This window comes from Schistocerca gregaria, chromosome 2, assembly GCF_023897955.1.
Source record: "Schistocerca gregaria isolate iqSchGreg1 chromosome 2, iqSchGreg1.2, whole genome shotgun sequence".
Taxonomy (NCBI): Eukaryota; Metazoa; Arthropoda; class Insecta; order Orthoptera; family Acrididae; genus Schistocerca; species Schistocerca gregaria.
Window position 1 is genome coordinate 1025791892 of NC_064921.1, and position 16501 is coordinate 1025808392.

Sequence of the window (16501 nt, forward strand, 5' to 3'; positions counted from 1 at the left end):
TAGTCCCTGTGGCATGTTAAAAGTGAGGATAACTGCAAGTAATGTAGGAAGGGGGAGGCCGGGGGGGGGGGGGGGGGGGGAAGAGAACCAATTTGTGAGATCTCTCCCTCATCAGCTATTGTCAACAAAGTACAGAACACTCGCAGAAAAAAATGGCTCTAAACACTATGGGACTTAACATCTGAGGTCATCAGTCCCCTAGACTTAGAACTACTTAAACCCAACTAATCTAAGGACATCAAACACATCCATGCTCGAGGCAGAATTCGAACCTGCGACCGTAGCGGCCGCGCGGTTCCGGACTGAAGCGCCTAGAACACTCGCAGAGCCTGTACTTAAATACTGGCTGACATTCGAAGAAGATGCGTCCCATGTCAAAAGAATCTGCTGAGAAAACTTCAATAATCGCCTCTCTGGACGAAACTTCTTTTGATCTCCTTATCGCGGGGAAAGTCTGCATATAAAACAAGGGAAATAACAACTTGCGCAGATGTATACAAACAGTAATTCTTCTCTTGCTTCATGTGTGAATTGGATGGGAAGAAACCTTTATACAGCTTATAGTAGAAAGTAACATCTGCCTCTTACTTCACAGAGATTCGTAGAATCTACATGTAGAGCACATATTATTCCTTCTTCTCTCCCTTCTATTATTGTATTAGCCGTAAAAAGAAAACTACAGGGAGAAAACAGTAACTGTTGCAAATATTCTTGCACATGATCTGCTTAGTGGGTTGCACGCTCTAGCTTATAAAGTGTCAGTGTCTCCACAGGATCAACAGACAGCTGGATCGATAGGGGCGGACATCTGACACGGCTACCCGTCCCTGCAATCACGACGCAGAGAACTGATGCACTCAGCGGCTGTGTTTACATTCTAATAAATGAAAAAGCACCAAGCAAGTTCAAAGGAACTTGAAGGGCAGCAGTACTATTATCTGAGACTTGTTACAGATTCGTAGCATCGGGTACTCCTGGTTAGGTGTCATAGTGGGTAATGCATCTTTGCATAACGCATCTTTTTGAAGCTAAGCTTTTCAATTTCATTCTGAGACTCCCACGAATGCAACGAAAAACTAACGTTGGTCTGTGCGAGGCTTTTGCATACGCGCTGGACAAGCCGCTTGCTGAAATAAAAAACAGCAAACTTTAGCGTCAGTCAAATTCAAAACGACGCTCCCGTTGACAGGTAGGAACGAGTCTTGAGAACTGCCGGTACTTATAGAGATTTATGTGTCACTCCTGAGTTGTAAGTGAAAGAGTTGTTCTTTTTTATTAAAAAAAGACATTGTCGATTATCATAAAACTGCAATAACATAAAAGTAAATGGCCGTCGCACATTATAAAAAATTCCCCAGTCGTATTTCAGTATATAAAACATTCACCATTGACGAAGGCTGTCCGTAAATTACAGTGCGATTCTGCTTGGAGAACCTGTCCATAGAACTATAAGATTTACTTTCCACTACTCATCTCCATAACTGCCAGCAATGTGACGGTACCAGTTTCTGTATATGCTCGTTGTATAAATTTTCTGGTTTCAATATAAACGGCTTCGTGAAGTATTTTCCGCATAATTTCCGGAAATTTACAATTCTAATGTTTCAATGATCTCTCCAGTTCCCGGATTCATCATTTCCTCCTTTATTTTTGAAAGCGATATTCTTCATTCTTCATCACCAACATTCTAAAGTATTGAACGGAAAATTCATCTGCGAACCATCAGTCGCTCACTGCCTCATTCCCGTAAAGCTCTCAGATTTGAGCTTTGGCAGTCATAATTTGCTGCTGCCATATCTTCCGCATTCAAAAAACGAATAAACGTCCGAATTGTACAGTATACCGTTCGAATTTGTTCATTTTTATGAACACATGCGACCACTGTTATACAATGAATCCAAATTTTTTGTTAAAACAGTTACATTCCCAGAAAGGGAAGGAAAGAAGAGAAGGAAGGAGAGAGGGAAGGAAGATAAGCCACCTGTCGAAGAGGAGGTCATTAGGGACAGAGCACAAAATCATGTTGGGGAAGGACAGACGGAGGTCAGCCGAGCCCTTTCACAGGAACTGTTTTAGTGAAACCACAGAAAACCTAAAGTGAAATAAAATTTTCCATGTATCGTTAACAACCAACATACTCGGTTGCAGTAACAAGGGAGGACTCCAACTATCCACCTCAACATAAAAAATGCTTTTTTTTTTGCTATGGTAGCGCGCCTATGTAAGCTTCCATTACATTAAACGGCAATACAACGGAGTTACGCATCGTCAAACAAACGGCAGTAGCCAATGGTTTTAAGAGAAACTTAACTACACGACTTCTCAAGCGAAAAAAATCACGCGAGGAACGAAAAGTTTGTTACATTGAAATATTATGGCAGTATTACCGAAAAGTTAGCGCACGCTTTCCCTAAACAGTACAAAATAGCATTTCGAACTGTATGTCAATTAAGGTTGAAACAAAGACATGAAATTGTAAAAAATGAAAAAAGGACGAGTATTACGCATCTGGTGTGTTTAGATTCAAATGTGGAATTTGTGATAGTTTTATACAGGCCAAACTGGAAGGAATTTTGTCAGTAGATACAAGGAATACATGAGGACAAGCAAGACGGCCTCAGCCATCATTTGCTAACCACAAAACGTACAGTGTGTGCTACCGACAGTACTATAAAAATTTTACACGTGTCACCTAAGGAATGAGGTAGACATTCTTGAAGGACGGAGAATATATAGACTAAAGACTAAGGAGCTGGAAAAATTAATGAACGAACAGTCTGTATTTAAATACAGTAATTTTCATGATTCAGTGACGCTGTTAACTTATTAGATATCAATAAAGAGACCTTTCCAGTAGAGCATCTATGTATTTAGTTGTATTACTATGATCTCACAGGCAGAGCAACGGGCACACAATAAACAACTGTAGGGGCCAGTCAAATTTTTATGTGTAAACAACTGAAGATGCCTATCGAATTGTGAATTTATCAAAAAACCGTAATACAGTCAAGTAACATTTGTTATATTGATCTGATGTAAAAACGATCGAATTATGCACAGTGAAACATTACAAATGCAGGTATGTCACAAAAGATTTGTTGCACTGCTGTAACCTATGCTTGAATATGTTTTGTCTCATGCTTTGTTAACAACGCTATACCTTCTAAAATAGCCAATGATTTGAGAAAGATCATTTGTTTCATGCAATTACAAACTGAATGAAGACAGAAAGTTTAAAGTCTAAATTTCCGTCAACAATGAGATTGTTAGAGTCATAGTAAAAGTACAGAATGGTAAAGGACGAAGAGGGAAACCGGGCGTGCCTTTTCTAAATAACCATTCCGGAATTTGCTTCAAAAGGGTTAGGGAAATCGCTATAAACTAAAAACGGGGTAGCAGGATGAGTATTTGAACCACTGTTTTCCCGAATGTGAGTGGAGTGCCTCAGCACTGTATCTCTTCGCTCTGTATTCAGAAGTTAAACACGACGATTTTGGTCTACATTCGTAAAGAGAAGCAGTATGACGATTCACACTATCTGACCAGGAGCATTCGCACACCAGTATGTAATGAGAGTTGACCAGCAGACGTCACAAGAGTAGGAAACGCTCGGAGAAAAGGAGGCGGCGATTATTATGCTGTCAGCAGAGAAGCAATCACAGCAGAATGGATTGGAGAGCAGAGCTCTGTGAGTAGTCACTGGATGTCATCTAAGTAAGGAACCCATCACCGACATTTCAACCCATCTAAAGTTGCCCAAGTCAGTTGGTGATGTGAATCTAAAGTAGAAACGCGAAGGAGCAACCACGGCGAAACCAAGACCAAGAACACCTTATCTAATGACTGACAGGGACCGCCGTGCGTTGCGGAAGATGGGTGTAAAAACTCGCATGAAATCAGCGGAAGGAATCACTCCTGAGTACCAAAGTGCTACCTGCAGTCCATCCAGCCCAGTGACTGTACGGAGTTAAAAAGAACGGGGTGCAACGGTCGAGAAGCTCGTCATATTTCTGTAGTCAGCGCTAAGCCACGTTTAGGTGGTTTAAAGAGCGACACCACTGTGCAGAACAAGTGATTTGGAGTGATGAATCACGTCATACCCTGCGACTATCCGATGGAACGGCTTAGGTGAATGCCTGGAGAACCTTAACTGTCATGTGTAGTGTCAACTCTGAAGCACGGAAGAGGTGGTGTTAAGATATGGGGAAATTTTCCTGGTTACCGTGTGGTCCCTTTATAGTGCTTAAGAAAACGCCAAACGCGGATGGATATGAACCCATATTACAGCATAGTGTACAGCATACACAAGAGGAGCTGTTGGGAGACGATGATTGTATCAGCATGGTAGTGCTCCCTGTGATAAAGCAGCAACTGTGGACGGTACCATTCCTGAAGTGGACTGACCTAGAGTCCAGACCTGAACCCAGCTGAACGCCTTTGTGACGAGTTATAAGGTCGACTTCGCTTTATACCGCAGCGTCCAACATAGCTACCGTGTCTGGTTTCGGCCTTTGAGGAAGAGTGGGCTGAAATTCCTCCACAGACATTGAGACATCTCACTGAAAGTCTCCACAGCAGGGTTCAAGGCGTCATAAGGGCAGAGGGTGGACACGCAATATATTAATGTCCACTAATACGTGTTCCGGAGTCTTTCACTACGGAATCTTTCACATGGAGAGACATACCATGCACTGCTTCGGAATGTAATGTGGTAGTTTCCCGTTACCTTCCACATAGGCAGTAGATTGCCCAGTATAAAATCAGCCGCTCACTATGGGTCAGACGCTATCAGTAGCCGCTCCTCTGGGGTACAGTCGCTATTTGTTCTCTTGTTGTACCCAAAAAGAAAAGGTGCCTCTTCCGCCAGTTTCATCGTTGCGAAAGACTCTTTCTTCGCAGTCACTGCCGTTGAGGTCTTATACATATAATAGGAAATGACAGAAAAAGGACATGGTGAGAACAGGTTTGGGATAGAAAAGTGGGAGCGATAGGCCGTTGTGGCACACACTTTGCTGGATGTGGAGGAGAATGGAGAGAATAAGCTGGACGGAAAGAGTGAGTAATGAAAGGGTATTGGAAATGGTTGGTGAAAGAAGATGTCTGCTGAAGGGTGTAAGAGAAAGGAAAAAGAACTGGTTGGGATATTCATCGAGAGGGGAGTGCTTGCTAGCAGATGCTTTGGAAGGATTGGTTTGTGGGAGAAGACTGAGAGGAAGAAGGAGATACAAGATGATAGACGACATAAAGGGGAGAGGAAATTATGTACACCTGAAGAGGATGGCATAAGACCGGACAGTCTGGAGAGCTACCATGTGAAAACCTGCCTTTAGACAGGACACTGATGATGATGATGAATAGGCGTTCGGACTCTCTTGATCAGATAGTATATGTCAAGCGGTAACATTGGCAATAAATGTCGATACATGCTACTGTTTGAAATCTGTCTCCATGTAGATCGTATTTACGAATTTAGACCAAAATTGTTGTGTTTCAGTTTGTAATTGAGGTGCTTCAAATCCCCGTCCAGCTATTATGATTTATGTTTTCTGTTATTTCCCTTAAACTCTTGAGGCAAATGCCGGGATGATATATATTGCCATATTGAGCAGTAGTAATTACAGTTGTCCAGGCTACCACAAATACGGTGTGAGAACAACTCTGGAATTAAGAAATTAAATGGAAAAAAACTGACTTAATATACGATGCCTGTCATCCATCTAGAAACAAGCCTGCGTGATTAACAATGTCCGGGAGAAAATAAATAAATCCCAATGACTTGGCGCAATAGTCATTTTTGTTCAACACTGCGTGAGATACCTGCTGCAAGGAAGATCTAAAGAGTACAGGATGGTCGTAAGATGTGGAGCGCTGATTCTCATTCGTAAAGATGAAGAAATATATCTATCGTGGCGTTTTTCAAGTAATGTTTCAGGCATTCACCTCAAATGATTTATGAAAACCACAGAAAACCTACATCAATTTGGCTGAGCGGGTTTTTGAACCCGGTTTCTCTCTAATACGAGACCTCTGTCAACCCACTGCAGCACCTAATTAGATACTATCTTTATAGATTATAAGTGTCCTCAATAAACTTGTATGTACCACAGCAAAATTATTGCAAATGGTGCACGTGTTCTGATTTCGGAGGCATCCGAGAAGATGAACTACTGGTTTGCTGAAGCAACCCTTCCGATATTCGCTAGATGTTACAGAAGAATTAAATCAGAACAGCTCAACCAACGGTCCGGAGTGGTGTCTTGAATGATACTTCTGCGTTATCTCGCTTGTAACCATAACGAAGAACATGGAAGGACTTCGTTTTCCTCAGCGAATTTTCTTGGCGGGAATTTCTGCATCATGGAACTTTCAGAAGCTCCTCAGCTTAGCATGATGATCAGATCACTGACCGTCTCGGCGATTGGAACAGAGGTCGTGTATTTGCTTTGTCACTTCCTTCAATTCCGCTTTCCAACACTGGCTTTAGCAAGTATGAAACTAAAATGAAATTGGCGCTCTGAAACACAGTGATCCACTGGCAACTTCTTAAGTGAAAAACTTCCCCATTGTCTATTATCGACTGCAACAGCTCACTTATAAATCGAGATTCATCAGACTCTTCAAATAAAGTGAGAAAGAATTGCGACAAATCGGTGTGTTTATTGATTAAAATAAGTCCACTATCATTTGGTAGCTACTCTCTTATTCCACGATACCGTATGCTTCCTGTGTGAACTGATTCATTATCAAATGACTCTAGCACCAGTTTCTGTTGAGCATTTCCTCGGTCCTCTCGGTTTAATAGTTGTTTCGTCACATAAGTAAGAGAAGAATTTCTACATTTAAATGTAAGGCCGGTTCCTCACTAACACTTAAAAAATTACCGCAGTAATTCACAACAAAATGTATATCGTTCTCATCTTATGATGACCGAGCAATATTCGACATCAGTCACTGCAAATTGCTTTCTCCTTTAGAACTACAACTCAGCAGTATTAATATTTCAAGACGAGTAAACCCACTCACACAGTGAATGAATCACGAAAGCATGATCATCAGATCACCGGAAGTCTCAGCGGTCGGAACAGAGATCGTAGATTTGCTTTGTCACTTTCTTCAATCCGACTTTGCAACAATCTCTTTAGCGAGTATGAAACGAAAATGAAATGGCACTCCAACATATTGCTGCACTGGTAACAATTTGGCATTCCATGTTGATCGTAGTATGAAGTGACAAAGAAGTGCATCAGTAATTATGTGGCCAAAACAAAGGCGTTGGAGGTTGTTCACTAAGTGAGTGTGTTGATGTTTGGCTCGTTAATGAAGATTAATTGGATAAAATGGGAAAGGAAACTGGCCTGTCTGATTCAAGGAAGCATCTCATTCGTTTCAGTTGAATTACGAAAGCAACAAAAAAAATTAAAAACGGTGACCGTACCGAGATGTCTTCACACTTGCGCCACCTCCGAGGAGTACCATATAAACAATTTCTAGAAATAGATCTACTCTTATAGCATAACACGTTGAGTTCTACCTTGTGAGAGAGGGAAGTCAGTCGGACCTGTATCGATGCAGTGCATGGGACTAACGACCTTCGTCTGGTACTACGGGTCCTCTGTCAAAGGGAGGCCAGTAGTTTGTGTGACATTTCGCACACCAATCTATCACTGAAAACAATCTACGCGTGTTTTGGCTTTTAACTCGACGCTCTGTAGCTTCCGAGAAAATCAACAACTAAGTTTTCTTAGACGCATGACTCTCGGCATTTGTGGCTCCAGCAGACAAGAGTTCACCTGCTAAATTGGCAGTCTCGTATTCAAGTCAGCTGTCCAATTGCGAGGTAATGATTTTTACTTAAATTCACTTTTGTTCCGAAACATCATTTCGATGTCATAAATATTTGTATACATTTCATGTGGAAGAACTGCCGATGCTGGTCGCGCCTTCCATTCGCCGCCCTTGGTACGGCAAATCCTTGCATTTCTATTACCTTTATAACAAGTTCCGTAGTGCAAATTAAACGTAGGTTTACGTTATAGAATAACGGAGCTTAGATTTATGCCATTTCAGTTCGAGTACATTACCGTGTGTATAAGGAAGTCAATAAGAACTGCCAATGGTTTAAATTAAAATCCGAATTCTTATATTATGCATTATTTCAAGAACAAAATGAGTTAATGAAATTGCTTATAATAATCAAACGATGATTATTTTGAAACATGTAATTTAACAAATAGAATTAAAGACGTTTCCTCAAAGTAGTTAAGGCGGATTTCAATCGTTTAGCACTAACCTACTCCACCGACTCCGTTTACGGATGTAGCCACGAAGGTACAGGTGGTATTGAAAGCACCCGTGGAGCGCCAACCTAAGAACCAAAATAGGTGTCAGTTACCAACATCTGCGAGAAATTTCATCTAGATCCGTGGCGTACACTTGCCTCTCTCCCTTTATAATTATTTACGGTATTTTCTGCACTAAATACTTTATTGATTTCCTGTCATATTTAAATATACCACAAACGCAAAGCTATATGTACACGATTATAGTAAAATAGGATATACAACTTTCGTTCACACGCTAAATTATGCTATGAGGACAAGAATAGCATCTGGCCACAGAAATGGAATGGTAAATGCAAAGACTGAGAAGGTCGTGGCGTACAAACCCGGACACAACAAAATTCCAAAAATTGAAATAATGAGAACTTCATGACTAATTCTGGGGGCGAAATCCCGATTTATTTCTGCAAGTGAAATTTCCTGCCACATTAAAACGGTATGTCGAGTTGTGGATTGTGACTCGAACCTGGAACATAAACTTTCCCTGACAACGCTATAAAAACCAGATTCACCATCCGCTACCTCAGTTCTGATGGCGGTTCGTAGGCCTGTATCTAGACTGCTCAATCGATAAGACAATTTCCGCCGGATGGCAAGGGGTAGGGTTCGAATCCCGGTCCGTTACACAGATTTGTTTTGGCATGAAGTTTCGACTCGCAGTCAACTGCTGAGTGAATACTCATTCTGTATGATTCTATTTCTTTCAGCAGATATTCAGAATCTCGATCAGCTTGTTGCCACAAATTACATATAGACGCACCTTAAAATGTTACTCGCTAGCTTCTTTCCCTGGATATTAAAGCACTTAACTGAAATTATAAAGAGATGCTTCAGACGGCCACAGAAGTAAACGTCGTAACTAAAGGTGGTGCTGCATGTGGAGAGGATCTTTAGAAACAATAAAAAAATTGATTAAGATGTGCGTTGCAATAACATTTGACGTCAGTCCACAAGTCTGACGTCTTTGTATCACTTTGAAATCTTACGTACTAAGTTAATCACATAGACAAATTATTGTTGTTTAGGTTAGTAATGAAGATTAAAACACGCAAGAAAATCTTTAAGGCGAATTTATGTTTCCTAGTATTATACATTTCATTGTTGTTTAACGGGAATCTAACTCGGCGCTTCCCATCATTTTCAAAACACAGGTACAGAAGTAGTGAAATTCGAAAGTCAAGAAAATTCAGCTTGAGTTTACAAGGAGAATAAAAAGACAATAAGTAGACGGGTTCTGAACAACGAACCACTTGGAATTACCTCGTCTTGAGACTGTTAAATGAAGATATTAACATATCTCTTCATACGATTCTAGAAGAGAAAGCTCATGAGCGCTGCAGCTCAAGATCGTGCTAGTCACGGAAGACGTCCTTTGGGATCAATAAAACAGGGCATTTCCACACTCTTTATCATCAGCCTAAACCGTGACGTCTTCTTATCACTATGAAACCTTACAGGAAAAGACAGTTAAATCGAAAAATAGGGAAATTACTCCGGCCTTTGTAGTCCTTTCGTCCTCAGTTGCGTATAATATTAAGGTACGTAGATAATTTTTACATTGAAGCGTAACAAATCAAAAGCACAACACGTAAGTCAGCCACTCAAGATGCCTTGCAAAGAGTAAAGCCGAAACTTATATGGCAAAAAAGCTGTGTTTCATTCAGCTGCTATAAGACGATCCCAAAGCAAAAATTATCAACATACGGAAATACTGCGGCATGAGTTTACGCAGCGAATAAACGGGCATGTAGGTACTCGAAAATGATCGCAGGATGCTTCTCGGTCGTACGACGAAAACATTCCCCAACTACCTCCGACTGTTTGTCAACAGATTCTTCCACGTAGAAGCTGCTTATAATTCTTAACATGCACTAAATTCCTGTTTGTAATAGGTTCCTGGTAAGATACTCGTTCGTAAAATAGAGAAAAATTCACGTAGGTTTGTTCGTCAGTAAATAGGACATCATTTATCCGTTCTGCACGGCGTTAGCAACTTCTACGATTCACTGATCCTGAATGTCATGATGTCGAAAAGGTCACGTTGTGCCGTGTAGATGAACAAAGCAAATTAAAAAGAGTTTAAAAATAAACTTTAAAAAACCCGACAGAAACACAAGTGTTCACACGAAGGAGGCTTCGAGTTCAAAAATGGTTCAAATGGCTCTGAGCACTATGGGACTTAACTGCTGAGGTCATCAGTCCCCTAGAACTTAGAACTACTTAAACGTAAGTAATCTAAGGACATCACACACATCCATGCCCGAGGCAGGATTCGAACCTGCGACCGTAGCAGTCACGTGGTTCCAGATTGTAGCGCCTAGAACCGCTCGGCCACCCCAGCCGACCTGCTAAGAGTTCCTAATGTCTAAATGTTGATGAAAAACCACTAAGTATTCTTTTAAAAACTAATTTATTTGCCAACATCGTTCTGTTAACAATTGCTGGATTACTAGTGTCGGCAATATATATTGCTATCCTCTTATCCGTAAAACAGGGCTCTGATAGTTACATCATACAATGTTTACACCACTTTGTCACATGAGGACTAAGCAACATGCATGAAAAATCGAGACATTACAGTGACATATCAGATGACAGATGATAGAACACCTGTCATGTCATTGCAATGTCTCTATTTTTTATGCCTATTGTATAGTCCTCATGTGACAAAAATGATGTAAACATTGTATGATGTGATATTTACAACAACAAAAATGGTTCAAATGGCTCTGAGAACTATGGCACTTAACTGCTGAGGTCATCAGTCCCTTAGAACTTAGAACTACTTAAACCTAAGAAACCTAAGGACATCACACACATCCATGCCCGAGGCAGGATTCGAACCTGCGACCGCAGCGGTCGCGCGGTTCCAGACTGTAGCGCCTAGAACCGCTCGGCCACACCGGCCGGCTGATTACTACAGCCCTGTTTTATGCATCTGAGGATGACAATACACACTGCCGAAACTAGAAATCCAGTAATTGTGATAATATAACGATCTTGGCAAATAAATTGGTTTCCAAAAGAAAACTACAATACAAAATTACGGATCGCCTCCTGCACTGAATGATCAGGTAACAACACCAAATATTCGTCGACAAATTTCTCTTCCAAGTATTCACTGGTCGTAATTGTTGACACGTTCGATGTTCCACTTGCCTGCAGATTTTCTTAGAACAGGGAGGGCGAAAACCTCTCGTAGATACACTTGTCAGGCGGGCAGCACACTTTCCCGCACTCTCGCGGAGCTGAGCCGGCGCCAGTGCTGGGGGTGGCGTCGTGGTGCGTGCGGCACTGCCGGCGGGCGGACCGCGTCCCGTGGTCCGTGCGGGCGCGCTGCCACCCTGCTACTGCCGTCCCTCCAGCCGCCGCTCCCCTCCCCCCCCCCCAACCCCCCCCCCCCCCCCACCCACGCACGGCTGCGGCTGCAGCTGGCGCCGCCTCCAGCCTCCCGCCAGACGCCAGACGCAGCTTCCAGCGTCGCTTAGTCACGCCGCGCGTGCTGCGCCAGCGCCCGCTTCGTCTCCACCGTACGTCGGATGCGCGCGCAACTTACCAAAGTACTCCACTATTTCATGAGCGCACAACAAATAGACTAAAGTCCGACTAAAGTTGCTTGATTGTTAGCACTTCACGCGCTGTAGCTGGTTTCCTCCAATCAGTGCGCTCAATGTCACGCCCGAACCGTTCGCGTCGCCAGACTGCCACAACAATTGGTCAGTTAGTTCCTCGTCTTTCTTGATGTGTTTGTATCCCGAATGATGCGTCTTGCCCGTTTATTTCGTATTTCATCGTACATGATAACCACACTCAAAACAAAACACACACACAACAATGCTAGCGAAATACAGGTGCTTTATACACAGCTCTAACCAAACACTACTGGATCCTTCCGCACAAAACTCGAGTCAGCATTATTTATACAGTTATTATAATCACAGATGTTGTGCTCTTCAGTCCCGAGACTGGTTTGATGCACCTCTCCATGCTACTCTATCCTGTGCAAGCTTCTTCATCTCCCAGTATGTAATGCAACCTACATCCTTCAGAATCTGTTTAGTGTATTCCTCTTTTGGTCTCCCTCTATGATTTTTACCCTCCACGCTGCCCTCCAATACTAAATTAGTGATCCCTTGATGCCTCAGAACATGTCCTACCAACCGATCCCTTCTTCTAGTCAAGTTGTGCCACAAACTCCTGTTCTTCCCAATTCTATTCAATACCTCCTCATTAGTTATGTGATCTACCCATCTAATCGTCAGCATTCTTCTCTAGCACCACATTTCGAAAGCTTCTATTCTCTTCTTGTCCAAACTATTTATCGTCCATGTTTCGCTTCCATACATGGCTACACTCCATACAACTACTTTCAGAAACGACTTCCTTACACTTAAAATCTATACTCGATATTAACAAATTTCTCTTCTTCATAAACGCTTTCCTTGCTATTGCCAGTCTACATTTTATATCCTCTCTACTTCGACCATCATCAGTTATTTTGCTCCCCAAATAGCAAAACTCCTTTACTACTTTAAGTGCCTCATTTCCTAATCTAATTCCCTCAGCATCACCAGACTTAATTCGACTACATTCCATTATCCTTTTATAGATGTTCATCTTATATCCTACTTTCAAGACACTGTCCATTCCGTTCAACTGCTCTTCCAAGTCCTGTGCTGTCTCTGACAGAATTACAAAGTCTTTATTTCTTCCCCATGGATTTTAATGCCTACTCCGAATTTTTCTTTTGTTTCCTTTACTCCTTGCTTAATATACAGAATGAATAACATCGGGAAGAGGCTACAACCCTGTCTCACTCCCTTCCCAACCACTGCTTCCCTTTCATGTCCCTCGATCTTATAACTGCCATTTGGTTTCTGTACAAATTGTAAATAGCCTTTCGCTCGCTGTATTTTACCCCTGCCACCTTCAGAATTTGAAAGAGAGTATTCCAGTCAACATTGTCAAAAGCTTTCTCTAAGTCTACAAATGCTAGAAGGACAGGTTTGCCTTTCGTTACTCTATCTTCTAAGATAAGCCGTAGGGTCAGTATTGCCTCACGTGTTCCAACATTTCTACGGAATCCAAACTGATCTTCCCCGAGGTCGGCTACTACCAGTTCTTCCATTCGCGTTAGTATTTTGCAGCCCTAACTTATTAATCTGATAGTTCGGTAATTTTCACATCTGTCAACACCTGCTTTCTTTGGGATTGGAATTATTATATTCTTCTTGAAGTCTGAGGGTATTTCGCCTGTCTCATACGTCTTGATCACCAGGTGGTAGAGTTTTGTCAGGACTGGCTCTCCCAAGGCCGTCAGTAGCTTTAATGGAATGTTGTGTACTCCCGGGGCCTTCTTTCAACTTAGGTCTTTCAGTGCTGTGTCAAACTCTTCACGCAGTATCGTATCTCCCATTTCATCTTCATCTACATCCTCTTTCATTTCCATAATATTGGCCTCGAGTACATCGCCCTTGTATAGACCCTCTATATACTCCTTCCACCTTTCTGCTTTCCCTTCTTTGCTTAGAACTGGGTTTCCATCTGAGCTCTTGATACTCATACACGTGGTTCTCTTTTCTCCAAAGTTCTCTTTAATTTTCCTGTAGGCAGTATCTGTCTTACCCCTTACTAGCGCGACACCAGACATCCAAAAGAAGAAAAATTGCTACGAAAATTTACACACACCCTTTTCAGAGTTCAAAAGATTCTTCAAGTATGGCAGATCCAGCCGAAGCGACTCACTGATGAGCAGATCCCTTAGATTCAGGGCCGGTTTAAGAGGGGACGTACGCCAAGTTGCAATACTTTGAAAAAGGAATTTTAAAGTCAAAAGTTACCAAGGCAATGTATCTAAATTTGACACAGTTGCTAAGGAATATTATGTGGATACACACATACGTTTTCATGCTTACTGAAGTTATAAGTTTCTAATTATAAAAAACTGAATTTTTTTCAGTAAAGTGAGTACAAATGTTCGCTTTTTGGAAAATCCATCGGAACGAATTTAACGTATTTTTGTACAAGGTTTCATACACCCTTATTACACCTTATTACTGTGGAACAGAACATTGATATCTACTTTTGCTAGATTTTTACAGCTCTTCAAATTTACGTGAAAAGAATATACCAAATCTCAAGGCTTTTCTCTTGCATAAACGTCTTACTATTGTAGTAAATGAAATTGCTTCCACAGAATGATTCACTATAGTATTTACTAACTGCATGCCAAATTTAAGTACTATAATGTCAGTGGTTTGTGAGGAAAAGATGCATGAAGCTGCCAAGATGTGAGTTACGGGAAACCTAAAATAAAGATTTGACAGTATTTGTACGTATTAGGACTTGCCTTATCTGGATAAACTAGTGCAAACCATATGCGTTCTCCTCTTCATCTTCCATCTTTTCTTTCTTTGTGTGTTCTTAGGTTACCCTGAACAAATTAGTAACAATGATTTCAACTGCATCAATCTCCCTGTTATCGATTTCCCTCACCGTCGACGAGGTGATGGCCTCCTTAGAGTCCGACGTCTATCAAGATTAGCACAGTTAAAAACTAATTCAATTCATCAGCTGTTGTAGAAACAATTGTTGCGGTGGGGCATGGTTTTCCTATCGAATTGTTGTCACTTTCATTAAGATTCTGAGTTTATACATGCTCACTCTTCTGTAGAAGCTATGGGTCTGTGGATCTGCTAAACAGCGAGATATTCCCCACATCGTGACTTCATAAAACTGAAAGAAAATACCGCGGGAATAAATAATATGAGGAAATACGTAACAACAAAGGGGCGCGACCCGTGCAAGCTTTTGTTCAGTATTATTTTTATCACACTTAGGAGTGGAATTGAAACGTAATATTCAGGAATTTGATTTTCAATTCTATGCAGTAAATGAAGATCCAATAAAAAAAATTTATGCAGTTGTGGTCGCTTTCGAGTACGTCCCCTCTCAAAGCGCAAGAGACAAAAGCCGCCGCTTGGACGCCAGGGTCAGAGGGGCGACAGAGGTGCCACGACTGTAAGATTTCTATATAGGGCATATGGCAATCAGAGTCAGCCGCTTGGCGTGCCATCTTGCCTGAAAACTATCGTCCTATCTCGCTCTTAAGCTTACAAAAAAAAAGTTCTGGTTCCGCTTGATCCTCAAACCTTCCTATCCAAAAGAAATATCACCGTCCTCGATCAGTGTGGCCTTTTTCGTGCTGGGCATGGCACCATAGCCCAGACCACCCGTATGGTTGAGCAGATATACAAGACAAGGGCAGACGGGCGCAGCACGGGTGCAGTCTTCCTAGATACTGAGGATGCGTTCGATCATATCTAGCACCACTGTCCCTCATACAAGCCCCACCAACACGAGTGTCCTGTACCTATAGTGAAAAACTCTGGCTGCTTTCGTAGGTATGAGAAAATTCTTCGTTAATGTAGATAGATAAGAGTAGTTTTAAGGAAATCGAAGCAATGCGTCTCCCAAGGTTTGGGCTTGGAACCGATCCAGTAGAGTCTCTATACAATGAAGTTAAAATCTGGGTTGTTAGGCTGCGTCATACTTCTTCGAACGATCGAGATTTCGAACCCTCTGATAGGATCTTCTTCAGGATCTTACCGTGTCCACTGTAGATTGTACGTACCCAATTTACATCCCTAGTTGTAACAACGCATTTAGCTTTATTGGAAACTACACGGCATTCTGATCTGGCCTACCGAACTTAAATTACGTTACATCTCCAGAAGCACCTTGAGGAGACAACTGAATGGTGCAGCGCGTCGAAAATTGAAATAAACTCAGATAAATGTAATTCCATCACGTTCACCACAAAAAAACCGTCAAATCACTATTAACAGATGGGACCTCTCCTGGTGTGACAAGTCAAATACCTCGGCCTAAGCCGCTGTGGTCTCGCGGTTCTAGGCGCTCAGTCCCTAACCACGCGATTGCTACGGTCGCAGGTTCGAATCCTGCCTCGGGCATGGATGTGTGTGATGTCCTTAGGTTAGTTAGGTTTAAGTAGTTCTAAGTTCTAGGGGACTGATGACCACAGATGTTAAGTCCCATAGTGCTCAGAGCCATTTGAACCTTGGCCTAAAATTCGACTCCAAACTACTGTGGGACACCTACGTAAAAGACGCATGTAATCGAGGTCGGGTAATATAACTTGT

The 16501-nt window shown here is 41.9% G+C and overlaps 1 protein-coding gene across 2 annotated transcripts in view; it reads right to left on the reverse strand.

Moving 5' to 3' along the window:
* Positions 1-11691, reverse strand: part of LOC126335539 (inward rectifier potassium channel 4-like) — a 1139778-nt gene extending 1128087 nt beyond the window's left edge. For both annotated transcript variants that reach the window (XM_049998924.1, XM_049998921.1), the window contains exon 1: positions 11499-11691. The gene's annotated coding sequence lies outside the window, so the exon portion shown is untranslated. The remainder of the gene's footprint in view (positions 1-11498) is intronic.
* Between the last annotated feature and the right edge of the window lie 4810 nt (positions 11692-16501).